Here is a 12,672-nt window from a genome sequence, read left to right on the forward strand (position 1 = left end):
ACAAATGTGTCTGCGTGTCGGTTTTCTTTTACTAATTTCAAAAGTTCTACCTTTATCATATCTCCTTTCTTTGTGGCAGATGTCGTGGTTTTGTCAAGCTTTCGGGTATGGTAGGATACGTTATCCAACACAATAACACAGCCATTTTCTAAGCTAGGTAAAATTTTTTCGAACCACTCTTCAAAAACTTGAGCATTCATCTCCTCGTGATAATCTTTTGTCTGTTTTGATTCAAAAACTAGTTGACCGCCCTGAACAAAGCCATCTTCTAACCCAATATGTAGAACTATCAACCGTTTCCCCTTTCCTGCCGGAGCTTTTAGCCTCGTGAACAATCCATTGATAAAAGCGTTTCTAGCGGTGGTTACGGTATCTGTCCATACTTTGGAAACCGTGTGACCCGCGTTCACCCATGTTTCATCTAAATAATAAATGTTTCTATTTTCTTGTCGAGCCTTTCTTATGGATCGTAAATAACGTCGCCTCCAGCATATTATTTCATCCCTTTCTTTAAGCATACTATTTCGACTTCTCTTTACAAAGCTGTAACGAAAAAAATTATGTGAGCTTTTATGTTTTTTTTACTCAAATTGTTTGAAATCTTTATTATATGGCAATCTGCCACTTACCGAAAACCAATTTCCCTGAGTAAGTGTCGAAAAGTTGTTTCCTTTAAATTCGGAATTTCTTCATTTTTCTCAAGTTCTGATAAAATCTTTTTGACAGTTGGTGGCTAATTTTTTAGGAAAAACGAATGGATTATTCTACGGATAGCATTTTTTGTTTGCTCATCAAGGTTATCCAAAATAGCTCTCGCCCTATGATAATTTGTTGGTGGTTAAAAGGTATGAGTATTTTCATAACTTTTGACTATATTATAGATACACCTTTTGGAAACACCTGATGAAATTACATTACATTTTTTATTTTGTAATTAATTTTATTTATTTATTTTTTCAAACGGCATAAAACGTGTATTTACAATATAAAAAACATTGTAAAAAACTGCTGGTCAATTGAAACGCATATAGTTTTTTTTGGAGTATTTTTGACTTTTAATATTTTCTACACTGTAAGCCAAATTAGAATGCTATTTTCAATGTTCGTTTGCCCAATATGTGTAGAATATACCTTAGTTTATTTTAGTTTAATTTAGCTTTAGTTTACCTGTAAGTTTATTTTAGCTTAGTTAAGCTAAAATCAACTTACAGGTTTTTTATAATTATGTAGGTAAGTAAAGACTATTTTATTATATCATACTTACCTGCTGCATCAGCTGTAAAAGATACTTTTTGTGTCTTGCTGTAATTTGGATGATTTACTTCACATACTTTATACATATTTATAATTGCCTCCTTTTCAGAAACCGTAAAATGTTTCTTACAAGTTCGTTTTTTAGGGGGTGAATTTAAAAGATGGCCCACAGGTACATCACCCATTTTTCAAAACAAATAAATAAACTAATACACACAAAAGATAAACAGATTATAAACTTACAAAAGAGACGCAAACAAATTAAAAAATAATCAGACCGTATACGCGCGCCAAAACTCCTGCTCTAAAATTCTCCAGTATTCACTGGTATTCGAACACGCATTTCGTTTTAACTGTCGCGTGCTATTCACCTGGTTACTGCATCTTTTCGGCGCGCCGACTATAATCCCGTCCTCGGGCCGGCCGGAGCGGTGCTCTGTCGCAGGCACTCGTACACACGCGACGTTGCAAAATTTCGCCTCTATGCGGTTTCCTATAAGTAACGAACGAAAACACGATCTGTATAGGTTTCAATTAACAATAAAATGACCCTGGATAAGGTAGATTTAAAGAGTCAAAAAAAAGCTCTACAATACAACCAAATTATATTTACATCAAAGATATGTACCCACCTTATGTTCTAGTCTGATAAATGTTAATAATTTGCTATGAACTAAAATATGAATAATGTTGATATGAATAAAATTAGTTTGACAAAAGTAACATTTAAATTATGATTTCGCTACTAGGTAGATTTCAGCACTTAAAAATTTAATTGCATTTATTAAAGTTTTTAGTATACAGGGGGATTTTTAAGTTTATACTTTTTTTTTAACTGTGTATAGAACTCGGTAAAATATACATTTTTTTCAAATAACTTTTTTCGATACCCTCAAAAACAAGGGACATACAAAATAAAAAAAGTGAATATGGGTTTGTTTTTCATCGTCTGTCTATGTTTAGTTTTTGCTCGAATTTTTGTATTATCGATCAGTTAGTCTTAGACACTTTTGGTTTATTGTTGTTAATTTTAAATTTGCAAATCCTAAAAATGGCACATCGTTATGAAAACAATGAACTTGTGGATATGTTGCTTATTTATGGAGAGTGTCTTCAAAGTGCTGCTGCTGCTTCGGTATTATACGCAGACCGCTTTCCTTTGCGGAATCATCCTACACCCAGAAGTTTCATAAATCTTATTTAACGAACTAGGGCTACTGGCGATTTACGGGAACATCATAGAGGGCATGCAGGAAGAGGAAGGAGACCTGAAAATGTTCATAGGGAAGAACAAATTTTAAATCTCATCGAAAAAGATCCAACAACAAGTACTCGAGTTTTTGCAGGGCAGGTCGGATTAGGTCAAACAAAAGTATGGACATTGCGTGAGAATCGATTTAATCCCTTTTACGTTCAACGTGTCCAAGCGCTACTGCCTGAAGACGTCCACCGCAGAGTTCAGTTTTGTGAATGGTTCCTACAACAAAATGAAAATGATCAACATTTTTCAAACAAAATTTTATCCATGGACGAGACAACATTCACCCGAAACGGAATTAACAATATTCGAAATACGCATGTTTGGTCTGTTGATAATCTCCATGCAATTCGCAGAACCAATTTTCAACACCGCTTTTCTGCTAATGTGTGGGCAGGAATTGTGAATGGGATACTTGTTGGACTATTTATCTTACCAGACCGTTTGACGGGCGATATTTATTTGGACTTTTTGTAAAATAATCTGCCTGTTCTGTTAAAAGACGTGCCAGTGAATATCAGGCAAGCTATGTGGCTCCTGCAGGATGGAGCACCTGCCCTATTTTAGACGAGGAGTGAGCGAATTTTTGGATATAAGTTACCCAAATCGGTGGATTGGCCGAAATGGACCAGTTGCATGGCCACCAAGGTCGCCAGACCTAAATACATGTAACTTTTTTTTGTAAGGGTAAATGAAAAGTTTAGTTTTCAAGACGCCTATCGACACACAAGAAGAACTAATAGCACCTATTGAGCAGGCTGCGATAACAGTTAGACAAAAACCGATTTGTCTATTGCTTGCCGTTACGGAACAGTGGTTACGTCGAGCAAATCGTGGTGACAACTTTGAACAACTTATTTAAATTAGAGAGGACCGTATTGGACTCATTTTATAACATTTTGGCAATGCTATTTTTTTATTTTGCGGTGTTTTGAATAAAGTTATTTGAAAAATTTTTTTATTTTACCGAGTTCTATACACAGTTAAAAAAAAGTATCAACTTAAAAATGACCCTGTATATTGGTATTACGCAGGGAAAAGTTCATGAACCTTTTTACCCAAGTCATATCATCCTTAACTGTATTATATCTATTTAACTACCAAAAAGGGTACTGAAAAATGCTAAACAAAAAATTATTAATATTATAGATAAGAAATTGACGTATTAAATTATGAAATTGATTAAATATTTGTAACATTAAATTGAAATAAAGGTATATTAAAAAAAATTTAAATAAGTGAGATAAATATATGGTTAGTAATATTTAAATAAATGAAATAAACTGACCTGTAGATTCCTCTAAGAAATAAACGTCTAGCCTTCAAAACCGAGGTTGTGGATGTAAACCCTTTGTAGCTCAGCTATCCAGACTGGGAATCTCTAATACTAGCTCTAACTCTAGCTCCAGCTCCACCGGTTTCAGCAATTTCCCGTGGAAATCAAAAGCCTGCAGCCATCAACAATTAAAGTAGAATAAAGAGGAAAACGGAAAAGTAAAACCCTAAAACAACGGTTGCCATTGTATTCACTATCGATAAAAAATAAATGGCGTTAAAAATGTGACACACTCACCTTGCTTTCATTATCTTTTATCTATTTAAAGAGCTGAAAGTCATATGTATAACATTCAGCTCTTTAAAATATTTAAATATTGTAGTCATCACATATACGGACAAGTATATTTTTCATTTAAGCCCTCTTAAATTCTAGAAGTACATGATTATATTGAATGTGATTTAGAAGATCTTTTATAAAGAGCTTCTACTTATATGCTAAAAATTATTCCAGCAAAAACTTTTGCATTGTAGCATGTAGTTAAAGCCTAACAATTAATGGGCATTCTGCACCAGAATTATGAAATAATCGGTTCCCTAAAGGAACAAGATTAAGGACCATAAATTATAAACCATATTGGCCACTTCCTGCTCCACAAACTCCTGAAGTTAAAAAAAAACTGTCCTTTTACGTGCGCTCCTACCTGCAACACGGGAACAAGTCGTCGAAAAATGGACGCAGTACCGACTCAATCAATAACGACCCCACCTGTAGCCTGAGCTGTCAGAGAAGTGACGGACCGTCAACAGAAAGCATGGATAATTAAACCAGGAGAGTGATGCGTTACAGTAGTAATATGTCATTGACAGTGTGAATTTAAAAAAAAATATGAATAAAAGAAGTTGACTGGAATTATTAATCTAATAATTGAAATTAATGAAATGTCAATGGAGCGTTAGTGAACATAAAGAATAGAAAAATAAAACGCTACAACGGTTTTATGCATAATATTGTTAGGATGCATCCTAGATATCAATCGATACCTACTTCTGACTTGTTTACTCCTTAAAAATAACTTCAGGTAACAACAGTATATCAATCATAGATCTCTTGCAGAATCATGCAGAAGCTTTATAACAATGTCTTAAATAACTGTAGTCAAACAAAGAATCAGACTGGAATTACAAACTGTTACGTAATGTTACTGTATCAGCCAATCGTATTTAAATTTCTTTTTGATCATAAACAGTAAATTATTTGGTAATGATAAACTTAATATAAACTTAGTACCACTTTTCTGCCAGTATATATTGAAACAGCTTGAACACATCTTGAATCTTGATATCGAAAAATCATATTTTTCTCTTAAGTAATAAGCAGCTAATGGTGTGCTACTTCCAAAAGTTCCTAATCACTCGAAATCTAAACCACTTTAGGAAATTACGTTCAATTTCTATATTTTCACATTTTTCCAAACTTCCTAATCTCAACTTTACTTTTGAATATTTAAATGGCTTATTATCTGAAAAACAATCTGGCAGAAAAAAAAAACATAGCTGCAAAATGACGTTGATTTGTGTAAGATATGATTTATTTGTAGGAGTTTGAATGAAAACTTAATGTTTTGGTATTGCTACAATTCACCAAGGCGTTTGATATAATATACTATGAAGTGTTAATATCCGTTTTACAATATTTTGGTTTCAGTCATGGCTCATGCATTTCTTTATTTCTTTCTAATAGAAAGTTGCTCTTGATAATATAGCGTTTGACTGTCTTGGTCTGATTGCAGATGTGCCTCACGGAGTATATTTGGCTTTTTACTTTATTTGTTTTATGTATAACTTTCAGCTCTTTAAAACATTAAAATATTGTATTCATCACATATACGTAGAAGTATATTTTTCATTTAAGCCCTTTTAAATTCTAGAAGCTCATGATTATATTGATTGTGATTTAGAAGATCTTTTCTAAAGAGCTACTAGTTACATGTTAAAAATTATTCCAGCAGAATCTATTGCATTGTAACATGTAGTGAAAGCCTAACAAATAATGTTCTAGAAAATCTGAAACATAACTTCATATGAAATTTAATATCAATAAAAAACTGTGCTAAGAATTTGGGGTTGATTATTATAAGCAAAAAAATTAGGTATTAAAGGCATATAACGTCTTTATTTAAAACCAGTTATTAACTTTCCGGAGCTCGCGCGCGGACTCTCACTCCGCAACTATTTTATTTTGTCGTTAATTTCGACAATCGACAACCCGCAGCGCTGTAACATTAAGTATCTTTCTATCTTTCTATCTTTCATGATTAAGTATATTTCTATCCCGGGTTCTCCTACAGCCTACAGTCAGTGCTCATTTGTGCGTTGGTGTGTGCCTTTATTGCCAAATTATAGCCACTGCGGACTGTGAGTCCGCGCGCGAGCGTTCAATTTAAATATTTTTATGCGTTTTTTTTTTTGTTAAACTTGTTGTGCAATGGTGAGTGTTGATTATTAAAATTTAAGATAGATTATTATTATTTGTATACTTTTATGGATGACGTGCTCCTGGAGTCGAAAGGAGGCTCGTTTGCAAAAGCTCATGCAAGAATGTTTGGAAGAAGATGATGAGGAGCCAAAGAGTGCTTTTGAGTACCAAGAAGATGATGGAGAAGAAGACAATTTAGAAAGGCAAGATTTGAATAGTGACACCGAACAAGAAACTTCGGAGACGGAAGCCACTGATGAAGTCGCTAGGGGAATTTACCCTGTGTTTATTGGCAAAAATGGAACTGAGTGGGCCAAACAAATGATGAAAAGAAATGTGAAAACCAGGGCGGAGAACTTGATAAAACATCTTCCAGGGGTAAAAAGACCTGCGAAAGACCTAAAAAGAGAAATTGACATTTGGAAGCTTTTTGTTACAGACGAAGTACTGAATTCGATAGTCGAAAATGCAAACAGTCATATTGCCATGAGTAGAGGCAATTACCAACGTGAAAGAGATGCAAAAGACACGGACATATTAGAAATACAAGCACTGATTGGATTGCTTTATTTATCTGGGGTATTGAAATCTAATCGACTTAATATTGAGGAAATATGGAAACAGAATGGTACTGGCGTCGAGATTTTCGACTAACGATGTCCCAATGTCGATTTCGATTTCTGCTTGATCATTTACGTTTTGATGATTTGGCAATTAGAGACGAACGAAAACAGACTGACAAGCTAGGCGCCCTCCGGACAGTGTTTGATACAGTTGTTGGTAACTTTGATTCAGCTTATACACCTTTTGAATGGCTAACAATAGACGAGAAGCTAGAAGCATTTCGGGAGCGTTGCAACTTTAGGCAGTATATACCTAGCAAACCCAATAAATATGGGCTAAAAATATTTGCTATGGTAGACACCAACACTTTCTACACCTGCAACATGGAGGTTTACGTAGGAAAGCAGCCTGAGGGTCCATTCCAAGCGAGTAATTCTCTCACTGCAGTGCTGTAGAGATTGTGCCAATTAATAAAAGGAACCTGTCGTAATATTACAGTTGACAACCGGTTTCCCAGTATGGAGCTACTCAATTCCCTTCAGTCCGATTTCAAGCTAACTTTATTAGGTACAGTTAGAAAAAACAAAAGGGAATTGTCACCTGAATTTTCGACTCCTTTGGGTCCTCCACTTTTATCGTCTATGTTCACCTTTCGTCATACCTGAACTTTAGTATCATATACACCAAAAAAGAAAAAAAAAACGTGCTGCTTTTATCAAGTAAGCATTTTGACGATAAAATAGATGCTTCTACTGGAAAACCAGATATGATATTGGACTACAACTCATCTAAAGGAGGTGTTGTTGACTGTGTGGACAAGCTATGTGCGTCTTATAACTGTGCACGTAATACCAGAAGATGGCCCTTGGTTGTGTTCTATTCGTTACTCAATGTATCGGGAATAAACTCTTTTGTTGTCATTCAATGAATAATAATGAAAGTATACGACGAAGAAAGTTTTTGCGATCTTTGTCATTTCAATTAGTGGAGGGCTATATTCGCCGTCGAATGACGCAAACTATTCCTAAGGCTACGCAGTTGAGAATAAAAGAACTTTTCGGATTGGAAACACCTACACCTGAGCCCCTACCAGCAGGACAACGTGGACGTTGCTCATACTGCGATAGAAAAAAAATAGACCTTCTCGTTTCTTTTGTGTTGAATGTCACAAATGTGTTTGTTTAGAGCATTCACTTGTTATTTGTCATGAATGCCGCTCAGAATGACACACATTTTTATTTTTAGAAAGTTTTTGTGTGTTGTTAAATGTTTATTTTAATTTTTTTGTAGCAATAAGTTTTGTTAAAATGCCAAAATCAATGTGTTCGATGAATAAAATCTTAAAATAAATAAAAATTAACTTTTATTGCCAATAATTTTTAGAAATATGCACATTTGAAGGCTGCGGACTCTGAGTCCGCATGCGAGCGTCCTTTCCAAAATACTTGGCGCGAGCTCCAGAAGGTTAAGCATTAGGACTGTAATATCTACATAGAAAGTATTTAAATCAAGATGTAAATGGCTATGCAAAAACATTAGTGCATAACCAGTTATGAATTTTTGTGATAATATCTATAGATTATCTTTATATATTTCAGATATTCATAAAGAATTCAAAAGTTAGAAAATTGTTTGTTTGCGACCTATATTTAGAATATGGCGAAGAGAGCGAATTTCACAACTGAAAGAAGTAAATTGGCTAAATATGCAAAGCACAAGACATTTACACACATTATGTTTCCTTTTTAAACCATTAAAATACAAAACTCCATCCTACTTACCTAATAGCGTACCCCACGTTATAAAATGGATGTAGACACAATATTAGTATACTGTAACCACCATTTATTTAGATTTCTGTTTTTTATAGAAATTGACTGATGTAGTAAATCTTGAATGACGTGGCATATTATTATGCTAACGGCAGCTTATCAGTCTTGAGAACATTAATTGGTGGTGGATTGGCATGAATTATTCTAGAGATGCTTTAAGACCTTTTTAAATTGTGGGCGCCATCCAGTTTGATCCGTTTATTAAAAATTAAAGGTTCCCTCAACTGGTAAATTGGTTCTCGCATAAAGGATGTTAAGAAATATAACACATAGTAAAACACAAAACAAGCTTCAATTATTAACGTTATATTATTAAAATATGCTATTTCTGGTTAATGTTCATTGTTTAAACTTTCACTTAAATAAATCATTGTTGTAAAAATCATAAGACAGATCTTTGTTGATCTTTGTTTCTTTGTTGTTACAATGCCTGAAATCAAAACTTTATGCACCAGAGTTCTGAGATATAAAAAAAATCAATTTCTTGCTAGTATGTAACTTACCCTTTAGCCAAAGCCAGTAATCTACGGCACATTACAATGTACAACATTTAATACATGTCAATCAAATAAAAAATACATATACCTTCCAGTGCAATTACTTACATATAATACAGGGTGTCCATTTTTAAACTGACACATTTTAACTGCTTATAAGTCGAGAACGAAAAATGACAACAATGTGCGGTTTTCACAGAATTTCATCAATATTTTTAAAGTTTTTTTTGACAGTGTTGTCAAGTTTCAAAATTTACCTGAAATAGGAGGAAAAAAATTGATGATTTTCAAAGGCCGATTTCTCAAAAATTTTAAATGTTACACCCTGTACTTTTTAATTTCACATGAAAGCCTGCTAAATCCCCTTTCCGAAAATGTATAAATTCTTAAATTCATTATTTTTTTTTACAGAGCCAATTTTAGTAAATGACACCTTTTTGAAAATTTTCTTAGAATACATATTCGGTGATGAAAAATAAAAAAAATTAATGAATGATGAAAATAAAAAAAAAATTAATTAATAAATTATTATTTAGGTAGATATGTAAATTATCTTGACCTGGTAATCCATTGTGCAAATTCGAGAACAGCAGCTGAGTAAATAAATCCTGACTAATTTATAATGAGAAATGGGAACATCATCTGAGATGGCTCGGCATGGTCTTGGGATGACCCTTAAAACTAAGGTCTCACTTAAGACTTTAGGACCCGGCATAAGAACCTAAAATTAACACGTGAAACCTTAAAAATGGCGGCCTTAAAAACCAAGAATCAAGCTTACCTCAATATGTTGGAGAGTCTTTTATAAAGTATATTAAAGTAATTTTTTACATTACATGGCTAGTGTCGCCATGAGGTAACTATGAGGTCGAATCCCAACCTTGAGCAATTCGAACTTGTTAACCTGAAGACCACACTTTGGAAAGAAAGCCAAAACGCAATTTTTAGGTATCTCTTTGATGGATGGACAATACAACATTGCCTTGCTTAGCTTTAAAGTTGCAGCGAGTACAGAAATGAATCTAATCCCAAAAGGCAAAATATTCAAATTACTGGAGAAACAATGGCAACAACAGCCCGGTATCGAAAATGCCAATACGTAAAAGTTTATCCTTAAGCATGGCGTACGTGACCAATGACAAAGACAGATAAATAGGCCCTACTGATGAACCGTATCTTATGTTTCCCATAAGAAATGTAGAAGTCTAGCGACACCATCTAAGCCATTAAAAAATCTAAAAGTTTGGTTTCTTGTATTTTGTCGATACATTTAACCGTTTTTGAGAGAATCGCTGGTAAACCAAAGAGGAGCATTATTAAACTTGATTAAACTGTCAAAATAGAAAAAAACGAAATGGGCCGTGATTGCTTTAATTTTTGTCAATTCAAATCATTTGTATCGAAAAAATGCAAGAAACCATAATTTTAGATTTTTTTATGGCTAACTAGATGGTGTTCTAGATTTTCAAAATTCTTATCGGAAACCTAAAATATGGGCCATCATAAGGGTAAGCCCCTCCCCTTGAATCTGGGTTTACAGCATTTTTGAGACGGAAAATGTCGACAGACTGGCACATTTTCAAAAGATTTTACGTATAACTTGTAATAATATTACTGGCGCTTACTATATTTTTTTAATCCCCTCTCGTTCCTCTGGGTTATTCATAAAGTTTGTGGTTTGGGCCACGGCCTATCGGGTAGCCTTTAAACAGTGGAGAAAGTAATCCAGGTCTTCTGTGTGAGTAAAACAATAGGCAACATTGCAATAAAATCACATTTATTCATCCCCAAACCTAAATGTCATCTCTCGGCTAACACTTCTTAATAAACCTTACATACGGCCAAATTCAATACGGTAATGTGCGGGAAGAGAAGAGGAGGGGTGCAATGAAGAGAACCCATGTCGGTAAGCAAAAGTTAAAAGCGGTACGGTTAATTATGGCAGTGAACAAACGGATCAAATATAGCGCAGAGAAAATAAAGCATGAAGAGAGAATATGGAAAGCAAGCCGGGTCGTTTGATGGGTGGTAGAGTGCTTTGTTCTTAAACCAATTTGACCATCAGGGATTATTTCATGCCTTTTGCAGAACGCCGTGAGCTGGTTAAGGATAGCTCTTTCGCAATTTTTCCCATTGCTGACAGAAGACTTATTGGCCTGTAGCTCGAGGGGTTTATTGCTGATACTCCCTTTTTGGGGAGAAGGATGACATCAGCGGATTTCCATGGGGTAGGGAAATAAGAGAATTGAAATATACCATTAATGATTCTTGTAAAATCATTAACCTGAGTGTCAACAAGATGTTTTAAGGCTGGATTGTTGAAACGGTCCGCGCCGGATACTTTTTTATTTTTAGTGGCCTTAATTATTCCACTGATTTCGACTTGGGTTACCTGGGGTACCGGGTGAGTAGAAGCTTGAAGGGCTGTTTGGACAGCATTTGAGATGCTGAGAGCCATTGCAGGATTTTTTGGGGGATTGGGGGAAAATTGCCTTTCAAGTGAATTTGCGAAGACCTCAACCTTTTGTTTTGGGTCGGAAATCTTGGTGTTATCATGGTAAATGAACGGGAAAGAATTCCTCCTCACTTTAACTAGATTCTTAGCGAGGCGGAAAAGCTACGAAGGATATTCAATATTGTTTTCAATATCGTCGAGTTTTTGCTGCCACCTCTCGGAGTTAAAGTCTTCGAGAAGTGATTGCACTCGTCGATTCGCACGATAGTACTGTTATTTTACGAATGAATCGCCAGATCTTATTGTGAATTTTCTTAGACGGTTACGACGTCTAATTTCCTCTCTTATATCGTCTGGGATATGGGTTTCATTGAAATTCCTTGGGAGCTTTCTCTTAGCTGATGATAAAGCTTCAGAGATGTTTTGTGTTACTTTTATAAAAGGTAAAAAACACGAAATCTACAGCATCATAAATACATTTAATAAAATTACGAAGGTAACATGTTTCGCTCGACTAGAGCATCATCAGACCTAAACAATAATTAAATATATGTAACCCGAAAAAAGGAGAATTCAACAAAAACTTACCATAACATACACAAAACGCCTGACATATAAGTAAACAAAGCTTACAATAAAGTGGCACTATCTATGTAGAACTCAACTAAACAATATAGATAGTGCCACTTTATTGTAAGCTTTGTTTACTTATATGTCAGGTGTTTTGTGTGCCTTCGAGAGAAGGGGGGTCGTTAATAGGGGGGATCGGGGGCGGAAGATTGAAGGTGATTCCTGTAAGCTGCCCAGTTTGTGAAGAATCTAGGGCTAAAAGGGACGGGGTTATTTGAGGGGTGACCTAATTCCATGTAGATGGGGAGGTGATCGGCAAGAGTTGTGGCGAGGTGATCGGCATGAAAATATTTTTAGAGAAGAACATATCAACCAGGTATAGTATATCTGGTGCACCATTTGTCGAGACGTCAGTAGGTTCCTGGGGGAGCCATATATTAAACAGAATGGTTTCTGCCATTTCCTGTACGAGGAGACCCTTAGGATTT

The 12,672-nt window shown here is 34.8% G+C and overlaps 1 protein-coding gene across 1 annotated transcript in view; it reads left to right on the top strand.

Annotated features, from left to right (window-relative positions):
* LOC126744730 (sodium channel protein 60E) overlaps nt 1-12,672 on the top strand; it is a 533,812-nt gene that overhangs the window by 393,209 nt on the left and 127,931 nt on the right. The window lies entirely within an intron of this gene.

The sequence above is a fragment of the Anthonomus grandis genome, chromosome 14 (genome assembly GCF_022605725.1).
Source record: "Anthonomus grandis grandis chromosome 14, icAntGran1.3, whole genome shotgun sequence".
NCBI lineage: Eukaryota > Metazoa > Arthropoda > Insecta > Coleoptera > Curculionidae > Anthonomus > Anthonomus grandis.